The following is an 18,662-nucleotide window of genomic DNA, read 5'->3' on the forward strand; positions in this document are numbered from 1 at the left end:
TTTTAGGGTCACTCTTTCCTAGTGGAGTGGTACAAGGCAGCCCCACCCTAGGGACAGTGTGGCCATGGGATTTTGACGCATGATGTAGATGTTTCTACAGATCAGTCTGCAGATGTGGTGTCTGGTTTTCTTTGCTGGTCACCATTTCTTCGTCTGGTGAGTCAGAGAGTCTAGGTCCATGTGGGGAAAAGATTTTTTACTTTGTCGGATACAGAACATGCTGTTGGTTTCTTACATGCTGGATTGAAATCCTGCTGACATGGAGCCACTTGAAAGATCAGCACCCTTCTGGAGTGTGTAGAGCTTGGGCTGGTTGGTAAACTGATAGTATTGTAGGTGTGGATCATGGTATTAAGTCTGGGTGACTTTGTCACTAGATTTAGGAATTAGTGCTTGTGTTAGGCTTCGTTTCTAGACTGAGCACCTGTAGGAGCTGAGTTTTGAAGAATGCTACTGCAGTCTTTCCTTTGGAGTCCGTGGGGATTTGAGTGATGTGCATATTTTTATACTGATCCCTAATTTCAGAGTCTTTGAATTTCTCTGAGAAATTCAATCTTACTCTCAGATGAGTCTCCCCTTTTAACTGTGCCATGTATTCCTCCATTCTGGCGGTCCAGAGTCTGGCAGTTCCTGAATTTACTTCCACTCTCATTGAACTCTCTAACCAGCGCTTAATTTGTGCCAGGGCTGAGCCCCAGGACCTCTAGGCGTGGCAGTTTGTAGCCCCAGCACCTCTGGGCTTGGTGCATCAGTTACGAATGTAAAAAATTGCTTGAGCCCCGGCACCTCTTTCATTACAAATTAAGCACTGTCTCTAACCCCACAGTCGATTGAAGCAGTCAGTTTGCTGGACTTCTTTTCCACTAAATAAGCAATCAAGTCAGATGGTGCTTACATTTTTTTTTTTTTTTCTCCAGAGAGCAGAGCTGTAGATGTTGTCATTTGCAATAGGGTCTAGCATCTTTGATGCAGAGGCCTTCGACATCTTCCTGACTTTCTGCTTCTGGTACTTAATATTTATGTTGGTATAAGATGTAAGATTCAAGTTTTAGAGGGGACCGATCAGTGAGAGGAGGCATTGAGGGAGAAGGAAGGCTGAGTAACAGGAGTGGGCGTACAGATAGAAGCCTGCACTGAGGTTGCACAGGCACTGAGAGCATAATCTGGAGCTGCACCGGTGTAGCTAAATTTTTAGTACTAATCATTATGCATGTGATGGAAGAATCCAGCATTGCTCTCAGATCCCAGGGTGAGGTAGTACAGAAACAACATCACTTTGCTTGTACAATGCAAGTTTTTGATCAGGAAGTCACTAAGAGGAGATAAACAGGGGACCCACAATGCCATTTTTATAGAGTCACTTCTCAAAGCAGAACTGCACTTTAATATCCAGTCCCTTCTTTTGCAGGAGACTGTTCTACATTTGTAGGCAGATGGACTCTATAATCTGAGGATTTTTCTGTCTCTAAATTTGATGAGTCTTTGGAAATAGAATCCCTCAGGAGGATGACGGCATTAGTGGACAGAGAGGACTACTCCAGAAGGTATCTGTTGATCGGAATGCTTCCATATTCCAGTTATCGATAACCACCAGATGCTATTGCAATTATTGGCAGACTGTAGTCATTTACAGAACTCCTCCCTGTCATTTGGTCTGACAAATGCATTATGAGTTTCCTTTTCAACTGGTTTGGAAATAGCGCAGCCCTCGGGGAGACTAAATTTTGGTAATTCCCTTCTTTTATTAGTGTATGAAGGCATTATTGGCCTGCTCCCGCTCCCATGGAAGTCAACACTAAAGCTCCCATTGACCCAGTGCAGGACCAAGCTCCAGACTTTCAGGAGGCTAGATAAGCAGTTTGTCAGGTGATATATCTGCTGTCAGACTTTGGTCAGTCTTCTCCACTGAATTTTTCTCACTTGGGAGAGTCGTTTCATATTCAGGATGAGGTCCTGTTTGGATTTGTTTTAAATTTAACCTTAACTCAGAATTTTCTAGGATTGTAATGCTTGATATGCGGGTAATTACAACATGCATGTAATATTTTTTTACCCTTAATTTAATTATATATATACACGCGAGAGCTGGTTGCCATATTTCAAATTCTGAAATTTCAAATTGTCAAAGTTTGACAAAAAAAGAGAGGAGATTTTTTTGAATGGGACAAAATTTTCAAAAGTGCCTAATCCCTATTTTCAAAAGCGAGCTAGACACATAGTGAATGGCCATACTGCAAGTGGAGATGTGACTGTACCACAGATAGACATACCTGCACTAGCTTTAATCGTAGCGAAGACTTGCTGACACTGGCTTCAGCATGGGCTAGCAACCCGAGTAGGTACCCAGGGTCCCTGGTGGGCTTGTATTTGGGTGGCTAGCCCAAGTACAAGCCCGTGCCACCACACGAGATGTGAGCATGTCTACTTGTGCTACAAACACATCTTCACTTTGCTGACGTATCATAATCTCATCTGTACTCTCACCTTTAACTCCAGTTCGGTGTAGCTTCTTGTCTGAGAATATTTCTAAAACCATGTGGAGCTGCTGAGCTAGGAGGTGTAAAGATCTTTCAATATATGCAAAATTAAATTCAATTAAGTGCTGTTAGTGAAAGCTGTTAGCACCTCCCTCTCCTCATCTGCTCAGCCAGAGCAATGGAAGGAGGTGGAGGAGGAGAACTGGAGACATTATACGTAGGAAGATAGAAACTGGCCTAGGGAATCCCACCCCCCCTCACTGGTACATGGCAGTATGTATCCCATCTGCCACAGTGGGCAATCAGTAATGCTGCAGAGAAAGTCAGTCCCCACCCTGCTTCATATTGCTTCTACCCAGTCGTGCACTGATGAATATTTCCTTATTGAAGCCTTGCACGCAGTTAGCCTGAGATTTGATTGCTGGGGTTGGGGGGTACAGGTTGTTTGAGGCTCCAGAGGGGGGTCCCTCACAGCTTTCATCTCAATTTTACTAATAAAAGAAAGTGCCGCTGCGCATCAGGAGACCAAGGGGGAAGTGAGAGGCCCTCTCCTGCCCTGGGGAAGCTCAGATCCAAGGGAGTTCCTTCTTCATCTTAGGGGAACTGGGAGAGGACAGCTGGGCTGCACCTTGCCATCAAGAGGACTATAAAGCATGGGCAAGCTTTCCCTGAAGATGATTAGAGAGCTAAAGGAGACTCTGCCAAAGGAAGGTTTGGAGCTAGGGGAACAGCTGAGCCGATAGATTTGCTGTGTGTTACGCCTCTCAAGTGCGTCCCTTTCTCTTTGTTCAGGATTATTTGGTCAGCCAAACCACAAGCTTTGCATGACCATTTGGGTTCTTTTGTGGAACTCATGGGGTCACATCCTCAGCTGGTATACATTGAAGTGGCTCTGTTGAAGCCAGTGTAATGATCCGAATGTTCATCCACTGAGGTGATGGCCTATTGAGTATGTCATGGGTATAACCCTGGCAATCAAAAGGAAAGTCTTGCTAAGAGGTAGGGGGGTTGTTTTCATTTTTCTAAACAACTCCGCTGTGAATTCAGAGGGATTAGGACCAAGGTCTGGCTACAATTCTCCTTTTCTTACAATGCAGAACTACGAATGTTCTTGGTGATATAATTATCTGGCCACTAAACAAAGCCATCTGCAGTATTTGATTCTGACTTACTGTGACATGCTAAAGGCTTTAGTTATGATCTTAGTGGCTTACGCGTCTTCTCTTGCTTGCTCCACTGCAGCTGTAACTCGCAATTCTAGCTTTTGGTTCCTGACTTCCATTGTGCCTGAGGCAGGGAGGATTTCTTGATACTGTGCATAACAATACAGTCAGTGGAAAAACTGGGTTTTCTTTTTGGTATTTGACGTGGATGTTTTGAAGATGTAGTGTCCAGCACATTAGTTTAGGCTCTGTGCCTACCAGTTCATGATGCCAGGGAGTATTGGCTTGCACAGTTAAATGATAGTCTATTACTGAGGTTCAAGTCATATATGCCATAACCGTTGCTGCTTTTCCTTTGATCTACCAATTGATTTAGGCTGTCTTCCAGACTAGTTTGCTGACCTCTTTGCCCTGGAAGAAAGATTGAAATCTGTGTGTGCTAACGCAGCAGGTACAATTAATGCTTGTTAGCATTTCAGAAATGCGCTGACATTCTTCACCTCAGTGCCAAGCAACGATTCACTCTCTCCTGATGCACTCTTCTCTACTCTTCACCTACTGACAAGTATCTCCAGCCAAACTGGTTAGTGCAGCCAGTAGCAGATCTATGTCAAAAGTTTAGGTCTTTTAGGCTTGATTCAGCAAAGCATTTAAGCATGTGTAAAATTTTAAGCAAGAAAGAGAGACAATTGAAGCTAATGGGATCATTTCCATGCTTAGGGTGACCAGAAGTCCCAATTTTATAGGGAGCGTCCCTATATTTGGGGCTTTATCTTTATATAATCATCTATTACCTCCCACCCCTTGTCCTGACATTTCACATTAGCTATCTTGTCACCCTATCTATGCTTAAACTGACACACGTGATTAAGTGCTTTGCTGGATGGGAGCATCAGATGCTAGTAGGTGAGCTTGGGAGATGCTACAGGTTTTTAATATGGGAAATGAGGTGTCCTCATACAATTAGGGTTGCATCTGGCTTTTGCCTTTGACGGGACCTTAGAAGCTCTCAAGCTAAAAGAGTGACTTTCTTTACAAAAAAGAGAGAGACGTGGCGCATGCCCTCCATATGACCCCACTAGATCACTCCCCCAGTTTGACAATGAGCCACTGATAACGTCTCTTTTTGAACATGGTCTTTCTGCCTGTTGTGCATCCTCCTTATAGTAATTTCATAGTTCCCTAATTTGCTCATGAGACTGTCATGTGGAGCTATGTCAAAAGCCTTATGACAATCAAGATGTACCAGATCTACAGCTTCCCCCGTCTACTAGACCAGTGGTTCTCAACCAGGGGTACGCATAACCCTGGGGCATGCAGGGGGTACATCAATTCATCTAGATATTTGCCTAGTTTTACAACAGGGTATATAAAAGGTACTAGCGAAGTCAGTACAAACTAAAATTTCATACAGACAATGACTTGTTTATATTGCTCTAGATACTATATCAGTGTTTCTCAACCTAGGGGGTCGTGAGTAATTTAATGATTATATGGTAAAAATGAAAAAGTCAGCAATGTATCAGGAATAATGTGCTGTGGCACTTTTTTGTATTTTTATTTCTGAGTTTGTGAGCTAGTAGTTTTTAAGTGAAGTGAAACTTGGGGTATGCAAGACAAATCGGCCTCCTGAAAGGAGTAGAGTAATCTGGAAAGTTTGAGAACCACTGCACTAGGCCAGTAACCCTGTCCAAGAAGGAAATATAGCAGGGCTTCTCACTGTTCATAGCGTATTCCAGACTGCAGCAGCCCACTTAGGGTATGTCTACACTGGCAGAGTTACATCGCCACTCAGAGAGCGCTGAAGGGAAACCGCTGTTGTGTGTTCACACTGTCAGCTGCCTGTGCAATAGCATGTTCACACTTGCGGCCCTTGCATCGGCATTCGGAGTGGTGCACTCTGGGCAGCTATCCCAGAGAGCATCTCTTCCTCTTCTGCCGCTAAGAGTTGTGGGAAAGCAGAGGGGGTCGCAGGGCATCCTAGTTCCTCTCTCAATGCCCCATGATGCATTGCTTCGCATCCCAGAAATCCCTGTGCTTTCGTCTGCATTTGGCGCCATCTTTCAACGGTTTGTGTAGCACGCGCTCTGCCTCTTTGGTCTGCAGGAATGGGTCTGGCATTGTTGACCAATATGCTGCTCACTCTCGCTAACATGTCACGAGTGGAAGTGGAGTTATTTCTTAAACTACAAAGGCAAGACGTGTCCGACATTGATCTCGCCACGCATGGTAGCTATGACATGAGATTGCTTGTGGGATTCGCGGAGGTGCTGACCACAGTGGAACGCCACTTTTGGGCTCTGGAAACAAGCACTGAGTGGTGGGATCACATCACCATGCACGTCTGGGATGACGAGCAGTGGCTGCAGAACTTTCGGATGAGGAAAGCCGCTTTCGTGGTACTGTGTGATGAGCTCACCCCAGCCCTGCAGCGCAAGGACACAAGAATGAGAGCTGCCCTGTCATTGGAGAAGCATATGGCGATTGCACTGTGGAAGCTGGCTACTCCAGACTGCTACCGATCAGTCCCTAATCAGTTTGGAGTGGGAAAGTCGACCATTGGACTCGTGTTGATGGACGTGTGCAGGGCCATTAGTTGCATCCTGCTGCAAAAGACTCTGATTCTGTGTACCATGCGTGACATTGTGGATGGCTTTGCACAAATGGGCTACCCTAACTGCAGAGGGGTGATAGATGGCACGCATATTCCAATTCTGGTACCAAACCACCTAACCACCAAGTACATTAATTGTAAGGGGTATTTCTTGATGGTTCTCCAGGCACTTGTGGGTCACTGTGGGCGTTTCACGGACAATAACATGGGCTGGTCCAGAAAGGTGCATGATGCATGCATCTTTCGGAACACTGGCCTGTTCAGGAAGCTGCAAGCAGGGACTTTCTTCCCGGACCAGAAGACCACTGTAGGGGAAGTCGAAATGCCCATTTTGATCCTGGGAGGCCCTGCCTACCCCTTAATGCTGTGGCTTATGAAGCCATACGTGGTAGCAACAAGGAGCGGTTCAACAACAGGCTGAGCAAGTGCAGAATGACTGTTGAGTGTGCTTTTGGCCGTTTAAAGGCCTTCTGGCACTGCCTATATGGGAGGCTGGACCTAGCCGATGACAATATTCCTATGGTTATAGCCACGTGCTATAATATTTGTGAAGGGAAGGGTAAAAGCTTCACTCAGGGCTGGACCACTGAGTCTCAGCACCTGGAAGCTGAATTTGAAGAGCCAGAGACCATGGCTATTAGAGGGGCGCAGCATGGGGCCATAAGGATCAGGGATGCCTTGAGGCAGCAATTTGAAGCTGAAAGCCATTAATATTTGTTGCTGTGCTCACGAGTGCAGCGCTTGTAATGCCAGGAGGTGATTGTGATTGGTGCGGACGATGCACTGTGAAGGTTTAAGAAAATTGCCTGTTGCTTTGCAGAGCTCTCTCTGCTTTCAATTAATAGAATAAAGATTGCTTTCAAGCCACAACAATTCTTTTATTAAAAAACACCACCACATCGGCACTATGGGGGATGGTGGAAGGGAGGGTCCTAAGAAGAGATGGGGTCCCAGTATGATTAAAGATCTGTGTATGTCCAGATATCGTATGCAACTTTGTTCTTTGGAATACAGTGCAGCGGGTACTGTACTTCAGCAGGGCTAAACTGCAGAGGAATGGGTGTTGAGTGCAGTGGGTACTCGGAATCCACAGGGCTGGACTGTCACGGGGCAGGTGTGGAATGCAGCGGGTACTTCCTGGAGCAAGGATATTGACAGGAGTGTGTTGGCAACGTCTGGGGGGCGCATGGGAAAGAGTTTTGCGACAGCGGATGCAAGGGAGGGCAGGCGCGGAGGTGCTCAGTTTGCCATGCTAAGAGCTCCTGGAGCATGACCGCTTGTTATTCCATAACCTTTAAGAGCCGCTCCGTGGCTTCATTCTGGTGTGCTGTGTTCTCCTTTTGTTCCCTCTTCTCACTGTCCTGCCACTCCTTCAGTTCTCGTTTTACTGCCGCGGAGTGCAGCATGACATCACACAGAAGGTCCTCTCTACATTTTCGTGGCTGCTTTCTAATCCTGCGCAGCCGTTCAGCTGTCAATAACAAAGAGGGAGGCTGGGATTTCACGGCTGTATCTGTGAAGCCAAAATGCAACATTTTACACAAGCACTATTGTTTGCAACACCCAGACCACTGTATCAGTGTTTAAAAACACAACCACTATTCACATACCTGTCACTAATTGGCTGACCCCAGACAAGCACACATGAGCCACAAGACCCCGCAAAATGGTGAGTAACCACAGGGGTAGGGAAAATCCATGTTCCAGGACAGTACTCGGCACGTAGCTCTTGGGGAGAGCCAGCACTGTAGAGGGGAGCATTAAAATCATTCCTGTCCCCACACTTTCCACAGGAGGTGATCATTATGGAAGATATCTTGCTGCTGAGGGTGAGCAGGGAATCAAGGGAGGGTCTTCTCCAAGACTGCGGCTTCCGCCCTGGCCCTTACACGGCTCACCTGTGTGCAGCTATGGTGTCATCCCCGACACCAGTGATGGCAGAGTGGCTCGGGAAATTTACCCTTAATGGGGCAAGAAACAAGGCAGCTCTGCCAAAGACCCTGCAGCACCAGATTGTCCAGTATCTCCATGAGAGTTTCATGGAGATCTGAGGCAGATTCACATGAAGTGAAGGAGTCCATCAGCACCCTGTCCCGCCGCTCTGACTAGGCATTTGGTAGTATGCATATCGCACAGACACAATCCTGCTTTCTGCAAATTCCTCCCCGCAAACTCAGCACACAGAAAATAAGCCGGCCTTCTGTGACCCTCCTTCCCCCAACAACTCGCTTCAGCGATTCCCAAAATCAGAGCCACTTACCAGGGGCCTCCTCTCCTATTTCCGCTTTGCCAAGCTCCAGCCTCAGTGACTGGCTAGCCACCTCCGTCGTAGAGAAGAGCTCCTGGCTGCATGCATCTCTGAACACTGAGTCATCCTCTGTCTCTGGGTTCCCCTCCCTATCCACATCCAAGATTTCCTCCTCCTGGGTCGGTCCAATCTTGACTGGCACACGAGCCCCCAAAGTATCCATGGGGCTCTTCATAGTGGAGGTGGGGTCGCCACCAAGTATCACATCCAGCTCTTTGTAGAACCGGCAGCTCTTGGCACAGCACCAGAGCAGTGGTTTGCCTCCCACGCCCTGTGGTAGGCATCCCACAGCTCCTTCACTTTGACCCTGCACTGCAATGTGTCCCAGTCATGGCCCCTTTCTGTCATGCATCGTGGTATCTGTCCGCAGGTATCCTAATTCCTATGGCTGGAGAGCAGCTGGCACTGGACAGCCTCCTCTCCCCAAATGCTGATGAGGTCCAGCACCTCAGCATTGCTCCAAGCGGGGGATCACCTGGTGCACGGAGCAGCCATGGTCAACTGGAAAGATGCGCTAAGACCACTGCACGTGTTGCCGAGCAAACAGGAAGGGGACTTTCAAAATTCCCAAGGAATTTAAAGGGTAGTGCTGATGGTTGGTCACCTGAGGGCAGGGCAGTAGACTTCAAACCAATGACCAGAGAGGCAAGAACAGGCATTGTGGGACACCTCCTGGAGGCCAATCGCAGGGCTGTAATCGACCGCGGTGTCTACACTGGCACCTCAGCGCTGTAGCCCTGGCGCAGAAAGCTCTATGCCTCTCATTGGGGTGGCTTTTTTACAGCGCTGCAACCGTGCAGTTTCTGCACAGAAAGTGGCTTGGCAGTATGTACACCTCGGGAGGTACACTGCAAAAAGCTGCTTGACTGCGCAGAAACTTGCCAGTGTAGACAAGGCCTAACGTGCAGGTCTAAGCAATCATGAGCATGTTATACCCACACTGTGTTCTTCACAGCAGCTGCCAGAAAAGAGGCTGGTTGGTTGGTTGGTTGATTGATTGATAAACTTCATGGTGTAGGCTCTGGCTGCTTTCCATCCCTCTTGGAGACTGTTTCTGATGTGGATCTGTGGGCACTGGCTGAGGTTGGCATGCCATTGTGTCTTTGCTGTGATGAGCCCTAGGGTGGGGCACTTGCTCCCCCACCCCCAAAATCCATTTCAATCCATCTGAACCACTTTGAACAGCTTTATTCAGTGGTGAATGACCACTCTTTGCCACCACTCTAGATTTACTGCATCTACCTCCCATGCCTTTTCCTCCTCCTCTTGTAGTGGACCTTCTGGTTTGACCCTTTTAAAATTCAACCCTTTTCATTGTTGGTGGCTGGTTCGGGGCTTGGGGGCAGGGAAGGTTTTCTACATAAATTATGGCTAGTGTTTTTGCTTCTGGACAATGGGGGCAGAAACAGATGCTCCAAAAAGTGGGTTTGTACTTTGACTGATGGGTCAGTCATCCTTAGTTAAAATAGATTTTATTTCCATCTTCCCCAATTGTGGCACAGGGTCCTTTCGAGCTGGCTATTAAAGAGACACCAATGTTGAAAATCACTTTTCCATCTGAAAATGTTGGAGCTGATATTGTTAGAAGCAAAATCCCCAGAGGACTAGAGCAAAGCACAGTACATGCTGTTAATACGTTTTTCTCCCCATATGGTGGTGCATATTGGCAGTATGGACAATACTTTAATTAGTGAGAGTTGGATGAGGGTTTGAAAAACAAAACCACCTTCTATTTTTCTACAAATAAACTTACCTTTGCTTGGTTACTGGGCCAGATTCCCCCCACCCACCCCAGCTGGTGTAAACTGGCATAGCTCCACTGAAATTAATGGAGCTATGCCTATTTAGTCAATAAAGATATTTTTCCCTTAACACAGAATAGCTTGCATTGAGTTAAGCTTTCTAGCTGATTGAGTCCTTAACTTTCCTTTTCTCTGAATGGCTATGATGCTCCCTTTTTTTGTTCTTTGACCTGATTTTATCACCCCTTGTTACACTGCCCCTGGAACAGATTAAAATCCACCTTCTCCCCCTTTTGGACTGTCAAACCAGTGTGACAAACTAGGGGAGGGGAAGAGAGAGGGGAGGGTATCTGGAAATTCAACAGCTCAGAAGGCAGTTTTCCAGATCAGAAAACAGATAGAATATGGAGAGAGTTAAATAAGGACTGATCAAATATACAGGTGAAAAAGGCAGATGGGGCTCAGTACGAAGCCACCTAAATCAGCATTAGGCCCGGATGCTGCTTTTGGATGCACACAGGCCTCACACACCCATTCATTGCATGGAGCTATCTTGAGCTAAACCCAGCATGAAGATATATTTTGCTTTCATCCAATACAGAGGTCTCCACTATAGATTCCCATGCAAGTTAAGCAGCTAGCCCAGAATTAATCAGACGCAACAGAACTGATGCTGGTGGCAATAAGGAAGCACTTTAAGAATGGTCATATTTGGGTCAGATCAGTGGTCCATCCCAGTGTCCTGTCTCTGACAGTGACCAGTGCTAGATGCTTCAGAGGGAATGAACAGAACAGGGCAATCATTGAGTGACCCATCCCCAGTCATCCAGACCCAGTTTCTGGCAGTCAGAGATTTGGGGACACCCAGAGCATGGGGTTGCATGAAGTTATCTAAACCTTTTATGAACCCAGTAATATTTTTGGCCGTCACAACATCTCCCGACATTGAGTTCCGCAGGTTGGCTGTGCGTTGTGTGAAGAAATACTTTTTGATTTGTTAAACCTGCTGCCTATTAATTCCATTAGGGGATCCCTGGTTCTTGTGTTATGGGAAGGTGTAAATAACAGTTCCTTATTTACTTTCTCCACACCATTTATAATTTTAGAGCTCTCTACCACATCCCACCTTAGTCCTCTCTTTTCCAAGCTGAACAGTTCCAGACTTTTTAATCTCTCCTCATAAGGAAGCTTTTCCATACCCTTAATTGTTTTTGTTTCCCTTCTCTGTACTTTTTCCAATTCTGAAATCTCTTCTGAGATGCAGTGTCCAGAACTGCATGCAGTATTCAAGGTGGGTTTGTATCGTGTGGCATTATGATTTTATTGTATTGTCTTACGATCTCTTTCCTAATGGCTCCTAATATTCTGTTAGCTTTTTTTGACTGCTGCTGCACATAGAGCAGATGTTTTCAGAAAACTGTCCACAGTGACTCCAAGATCTTTAAGTAGTTAATTTAGACCCCATCATTTTGTATGTATACTTAATGGGGATTATGTTTTCCAAAGTGTCAGAGGCGATGCATGGTGGGGAGGGCATGCGGGGTCACATATGCCCTTCCCCAGTTTTTTTGGTCACATGGTGCAGCCGGGCCCCCTCCCTGCAGAACAGCTAAGCCAGCAAGCTGCCCTGGGCAAGGAGAGGCAGAGGAACATCTGGGAGCTGCTTGGAGGCTCTGCTGCTTTCCCGGAGGGGGCGGTCTGCTTTCCAGAAGGGAGAGGGCTGCCGAGTGTGCGTGTGTGTGTCTCAAGCTGTTCTGGGATTGTACCACCCCTCCTCCCCCCAACACTGTCAGCAGGTATGGGTTGTCTATGCAAAGTGCATTATTTAGCATTTATCAATGCTGAATTTCATCTGACATTTTGTTGCCCAGTCACCCAGTTTTGTGAGATCCCTTTGTAACTCTTCACAGTCTGCTTTGGACTTAACTATCTACTCCTGGGGGAATTCTGTTCCACTGCGCAATGCAGAATTTTGCAGAAATTAACAGAAATGGGCTGCAGTGCTGCTAGCCGCCACTAGGGGCCACTAGACTCAGCAGACAGCAGTTTGCACATAGAAGACACTACTGGGGGAAGGAGAGAGAGCTAGAGGGTTCCTGGCAGCTGTGCTTCCCAGCATGCCCCACCCCAGGCCCAGGCCCAGCCCCCACTCCACCCTTTCCTCCAAGCCCCCACCCCCCCTCTCTTCCTGCCCCCCACTAAACCACTGATTCATGGTGGGCGGGAGGTGCTGGGAGGAAGGGGGAGGAGCTGATTGACGGGGCTGCTGGCAGGCAGGAGGTGCTGGGGGGAGGAGGAGGAGGAGCTGATCCGCAGGGCTGCCGAAGAGTGCTTAGCACCCACTTTTTTTTTTTTTCCCTGTGGGTGCTCCAGCCCCGGAGCACCCATGGGGTCGGCACCTATGCTCTGCTCTTCTCTAGGATATAGAGAATCCCGCTAATAGATCCTCCCCTAAGGGATGTCAGTCTGAACCCTGTGCTCCTCCACACTTATTGGCTTTCCCCCTGCCCTTTAGTTTAAAGACTCCTGCACAACCTTTTTAATTTTACATGCCAGTAGTCTGGTTCCATTTTGGATTAGGTGGATCCCATGCTTCCTGTACAGCTCCTCTTTTCCCAAAAGCTTCCCCAGTTCCTAATAAACCTAAAACCCTCATCCCTACACCATCGTCTCATATGCCCACTGAGACCCTGCAGTTCTGCCTGTCTAACTGGCCCTGGTCATGGAACTGGAAGCATTTCAGAGAATGCTACCATCAAGGTCCTGGACTTGAATCTCTTATCTAGCAGCCTAAATTTGGCCTCCAAGACCTCTCTCAGATCCTTCCCTATGTCATTGGTACCTACATGTACCACAACCACCAGTTTTCCCCTACCACTGCATATAAGTGTGTCTAGATGTCTTTAGTGATCTGCAACTTCTCACCTGGTAGGCAATTTACCATGCAGTTCTCCTGGTCATTGCAAACCCAACTATTTACATTTCTAATAATCGAGTCTCCCATAACTATTGCCTGTCTCTTACTAATCATGAGGGCTCGCTTTTCCCCTGTGCCCCCCCGAGGGGTAGCCTCAGTGCGAGAGGATACCATGGCATCATCTGGAGGGAGGGTCCCAATAATGGGATCATTTCCCTCCTCTCCAGCTTGATGTTCTCCTTCACAAAGACTTTCATTCTCCTCAGCAGCACAGAAGCTTCCAGATTGGGGGTGGGACCATTCTACTGTGTCCCAGAAAGTCTCCTCTGTGTACCTCTCTGTCTCCCTTATCTCCTCCAGTTCAGCCACTCTGGTCTCAAGAGCCTGTACTCAGTCTTGGAGGGCCATGAGTTCCTTCTCCTGATTTCACACAAATGCCACCGGCCCACAAGGTAGGTAATCATACTGCTGCATTCAGTGCAAAAAAAGTGGACAGCCCCCACTCTGCTGCTGGACTTCTGCCTGCAGTATTGTTACTCTTCGTGGGTTTTTTATTTATTGGGGGGCGGGGAGGTTATTGACCTAAGTTTAGAGAACGTTTGTTTGTTTGTCGGGTGTATGTGGCTTTCACGCTCCCTTTCTAAACTCCCTTGCAAAACTCCCCTATTTGCTGCTCCTGTTTGCTAGCTCCTCTGGTTGCTTAGGAGCTGGTTTCTTAAACTCCTGTTCTCTCCAAGTAGTCCTGCTCCCATCCCGCATCAAAGGATCCTGACGGGATTAGGGATCAAAGGAGAGGGAGGAATCAATCCTGGGAGGAGAAAAAACTTTTTATTTCTTGACCACATCTTGGCAAAATTAAAAGTAATCCAAATATGTAAATCAAATCGGACCTCTGCTGATGTGGAAGCTCCAGCCTTGACAACTGTGCAAGCCATCAACCCTCAAGCTGCTAAACCAGGATGTAGCTTGCATGGGGAGGAGGAGGAGGGCAGAGGAGTGTCATTCTAGATTCATAGTGGCCTCCAAGCATCCATTGTTTTTCGCCTATGACTGGAAAGGTCTTAATTAGTCACTTCACCTTAAATGATCCCTTGAAATGATCCCTTAACTATTTATGCTAAACAGTCTATTCTACCTTGTATTTAGCTGTGACACTCTGACTACCTTTCCCGGACCTGAAGAAGAGCTCTGTGAATGCTTGTGTCTCTTGCCAATAAAAGATATTACCTCCCCAGCCTTGTCTCTCTGATATCCTGTGACCAACATGCCTACAACAACACTGCATGAACCTTCAGAGACTGAACCAAGCCTTTCCAATGAGCAAAACTGCCTTCTCTAAGCCATTCTAGTGGACTGATTTGCTTACTTAGCATCCCAGGGTTCTTTGTCTCGTTTTTTCAGCTTACCAAAGCAGCAGGAATTACACACCGCTGCAATTAATTACGCACGTTTTCTCTTTTGCACCATGCCTTTCACTCTGCAATATCACAGTGCAGTAACATGAATGATCCTGGTGCTAAATGGCAAAATACACTTATGAAACTGGAGTTCTTTTCAGCCATCACTACTGTACTCTGCAGCTTGGCAAGGAGAAGCAGTGCTGCTTCCACGTCAGCAGAGGTCTGATTTACATATTCGGATCACTCTTAATTTTGCCAGGCTGTGGTCAAGAAATAAAAAGCTCTTTCTCCTCCCAGGATCAATTCCTCCTTATGCCTGGCTTCTTCTAGAACTTGGTCACTCACATATATTCATGAAAGAATCATTGTCCCTCCTGCAATTCTTTTTTCATCTGGTCTCCTCTTGGATACTCGGTAGTTTTGCTTAACACAAACGATTGTTTAATTATGTTATAATACAGCCACTTTCTAAAGATCCCATCCCACAGGATTCTCATGCTTGGGCTTTAGTTTCCCAATACCAGGCCAGCAGAACTGCTGCAGCTCTTAGCATTTTGACATCTGTTGGCAGTGGTGGAAGGACTGAATGCAAGCCATACCCCGTACTGTATTTTGTGCATGTCACCATCATAGTTATAAACGCTGCCCTCCCAATGTCCTGGTCAGTTTCCTCTTGACTGTCTTCAGCAAAGAAGCTCCCATGCTGCACTTCTTCCTGGCTCCAGCTCTTCATTGGATGGGTGTCCTTTCTGGCACCCCTCCTTCCTGTCGGTTCTGAGCTTTGCTGAAGATGTGAGGCATTTTCTGGTGTTCAGTCCTCTTCTCTGCACCCCCTAAGCAGGTACTATTTGCTGCTCTAGCACTTTGGGAGCTCCACATCCTCCCTCCAGCACCCCTTTGGCATCTAACTGTTCTCCCTGCTTTGAGATTTTCCTTTTGGGGCAAGTCTTTAAAGGAAGAAAGAGGACAGCTTCAAGCCACGGCCATGCAGCTGGACTGTGTCTATGACCAACAATCTTGTCATCTAGCTAGGAGTTAGACATGATGGGAGAACACCACAGCCACATTCAAAAGCATGTGACCATAAGAAAACCTGATTCCACCGTGCATTGGGCAGTGTCCTTTGCCTCAGTTTCCCACCTTGTTCAAATGAATGAATGTCCCTTTAACACATCACTCCCCTCTCCCTCCGCTGCACCCCACTCAACATTGTCTGTCCTTGGTTAGTGAACTCCTAGAAGGGCATTCATGAGGGGTCATCTCTAACCCCTGGGAGGGAGTATCGAGCAATACCTGTACTGCTGCCTCTGCAACTGGCTGCCGCTGTCCTCCTGCTGTGTCTCTGCCACCATCACCACTGTTTGCTGCTCCCAAGACATCCCATTCTGAGGTTCCATCACTTAACCCAGCTCTCAGTGATTTCAGCAGGTGGTGGGGAACCTCACAAGCACTGCAGTCTTGGTATTCACGGTCCCCAGTCTAAGGGTATGTCTACACTATGAAATTAGGTCGAATTTATAGAAGTCAATTTTTTAAAAAGCAATTTTATACAGTCGATTGTGTGCGTCCCCACTAAGTGCATTAAGGCAGCGGAGTGCGTCCTCGCTACCGTGGCTAGCATTGACTTATGGAGCGGTGCACTGTGGGTAGCTATCCCACAGTTCCCACAGTCTCCACCGCCCATTGGAATTCTGGGTTGAGCTCCCAATGCCTGATGGGGCAAAAACATTGTCGCGGGTGGTTTTAGGTACATGTTGTCAGTCGCCCCTCCCTCTGTGAAAGCAACAGCAGACAATCGTTTCGCACCTTTTTTCCGTGCAGGCGCCATACTGCTTTCAGCAGACGGTGCAGGAGGACTGCTAACCGTCGTCATCGAACCACCGCTTCCGCTGCAACTCTGCCCTCCTGGTGGTCTCACAGATCCTCTATATGACTGTCGTCATCCGCCGCTTCCACTGCAACTCTGCTCGGCTACTCTTGTCTCGCCATAGCACGGCAAGTGTGCAGCCCGCTCAGCTGTTGTGTCCTGGCAGCAGACTGTGCAGTAGGTCTGCAAAACTGGTCATCCAACCATCGCTTCCCCTGCAACTCTGCTCTCCTGCAGATGTCATACCACGGCAAGCATGGAACCCGCTCAGATCACCGGGGCATTGTATGAGCATTGTAAACACCTCGTGCATTATCATGCAGTATATGCAGAACCAGAACCTGCAAAAGCAGGCGAGGAGGCGACGGCAGCGCGGTGACGAGAGTGATGAGGACATGGACACAGACTTCTCTCAAAGCACAGGCCCCAGCAATTTGGCTATCCTGGTGGCAATGGGGCAGGCTCATGCCGTGGAATGCTGATTCTGGGCCCAGGAAACAAGCATAGACTGGTGAGACCGCATAGTGTTGCAGGTCTGGGATGATTCCCAGTGGCTGCAAAACTTTCGCATGCGAAAGGGCACTTCCATGGAACTTTGTGACTTGCTTTCCCCTGCCCTGAAGCGCAAGAATACCAAGATGAGAGCAGCCCTCACAGCTCACAAGAGCGTGGCAATAGCCCTCTGGAAGCTTGCAATGCCAGACAGCTACCAGTCAGTCGGGAATCAATTTGGAGTGGGCAGATCTACTGTGGGGGCTGCTGGGATCCAAGTAGCCAACGCAATCCAAGTAGCCTGCTGCTATCAAGGGTAGTGACTCTGGGAAATGTGCAGGTCATAGTGGATGGCTTTGCTGCAATGGGATTCCCTAAATGTGGTGGGGCGATAGACGGAATGCATATTCCTATCTTGGGACTGGACCACCTTGGCAGCCAGTACGTAAACCGTAAGGGGTACTTTTCAATGGTGCTGCAAGCACTGGTGGATCACAAGGGACGTTTCACCAACATCAACATGGAATGGTCAGAAGGGTACATGACGCTTGCATCTTCAGGAACTCTGGTCTGTATGAACAGCTGCAGCAAGGGACTTACTTCCCAGACCAGAAAATAATGGTTGGCGATGTTGAAATGCCTATAGTTATCCTTGGGGACCCAGCCTACCCTTAATGCCATGGTTCATGAAGCCATACACAGGCAGCCTGGACAGTAGTCAGGAGCTGTTCAACTATAGGCTGAGCAAGTGCAGAATAGTGGTAGAATGTGTATTTGGATGTTTAAAAGCACGCTGGCGCAGTTTACTGACTCGGTTAGACCTCAGCAAAACCAGTATTCCCATTGTTGTTACTGCTTGCTGTGTGCTCCACGATATCTGTGAGAGTAAGTGGGAGACATTTATGGCGGGGGTGGGAAGTTGAGGCAAATCACCTGGCCACTGATTATGCGCAGCCAGACACCAGGAAGGTTAGAAGAGCACAGCAGGGCGCGCTGCGCATCAAAGAAGCCTTGAAAACCCGTTTCATGTGACAGTTCTGCTTGTTTCTCCTTGATGAAAACCTGCCCCCTTGGTTCATGCTACTTCCCTGTAAGCCAACTGCCCTCCCCTCCCCCCTTCAATGACCGCTTGCAGAGGAAATAAAGTCATTGTTTCAAATTCATGGGTTCTTTATTAATTCGTCAAACAAATAGGGGGATAACTGCCAAGGTAGCCCGCGAGGGTTGTGGGAGGAGGGAAGCACTTCAAAACTTATTGAATGCCAGCCTTCTGTTGCTTGGGCAGTCCTCTGGGGTGGAGTGGTTGGGTGCCCGGAGGCGCCCACCCTGCCTCCATCCCCCGCATTCTTGGGTGTCTGGGTGAGGAGGCTATGGAACTTGGGGAGGAGGGCGGTTGATTACACAGGGGCTGCAGTGGCAGTCTGTGCCTTTCCCTCACCTCAATCATACGCCGTAGCATATCAGTTTGATTCTCCAGTAGCCTCAGCATTGCCTCCTCTCATCACGCTGCCGCCACCTCTCCTGTTGCTTCAGCCGCTTATCCTCTCATGCATTCCTCCTGCCCTCGCGTTCATTTTGTGCTTTCCTGGACTCTGCCATTGTTTGCTTCCACGCATTCTGCTGGACTCTTTCAGTTTGGGTGGATTGCATGAGCTCAGAGAACATTTCATCGTGAGTGCGTT

General features: G+C 47.8%; 1 protein-coding gene across 3 annotated transcripts in view; it reads left to right on the forward strand.

Moving 5' to 3' along the window:
* Positions 1–18,662, forward strand: part of CSGALNACT1 (chondroitin sulfate N-acetylgalactosaminyltransferase 1) — a 93,671-nt gene that overhangs the window by 19,751 nt on the left and 55,258 nt on the right. The window contains exon 1 of one of the 3 annotated variants that reach the window (XM_043544433.1): positions 1,388–1,544. The exons of the other annotated variants lie outside the window; for them this stretch is intronic. The gene's annotated coding sequence lies outside the window, so the exon portion shown is untranslated. Of the gene's footprint in view, positions 1–1,387; positions 1,545–18,662 lie in introns of those variants that run through there. 3 annotated transcript variants of the gene reach the window in all.

The sequence above is a fragment of the Chelonia mydas genome, chromosome 4 (assembly GCF_015237465.2).
Source record: "Chelonia mydas isolate rCheMyd1 chromosome 4, rCheMyd1.pri.v2, whole genome shotgun sequence".
NCBI lineage: Eukaryota > Metazoa > Chordata > Testudines > Cheloniidae > Chelonia > Chelonia mydas.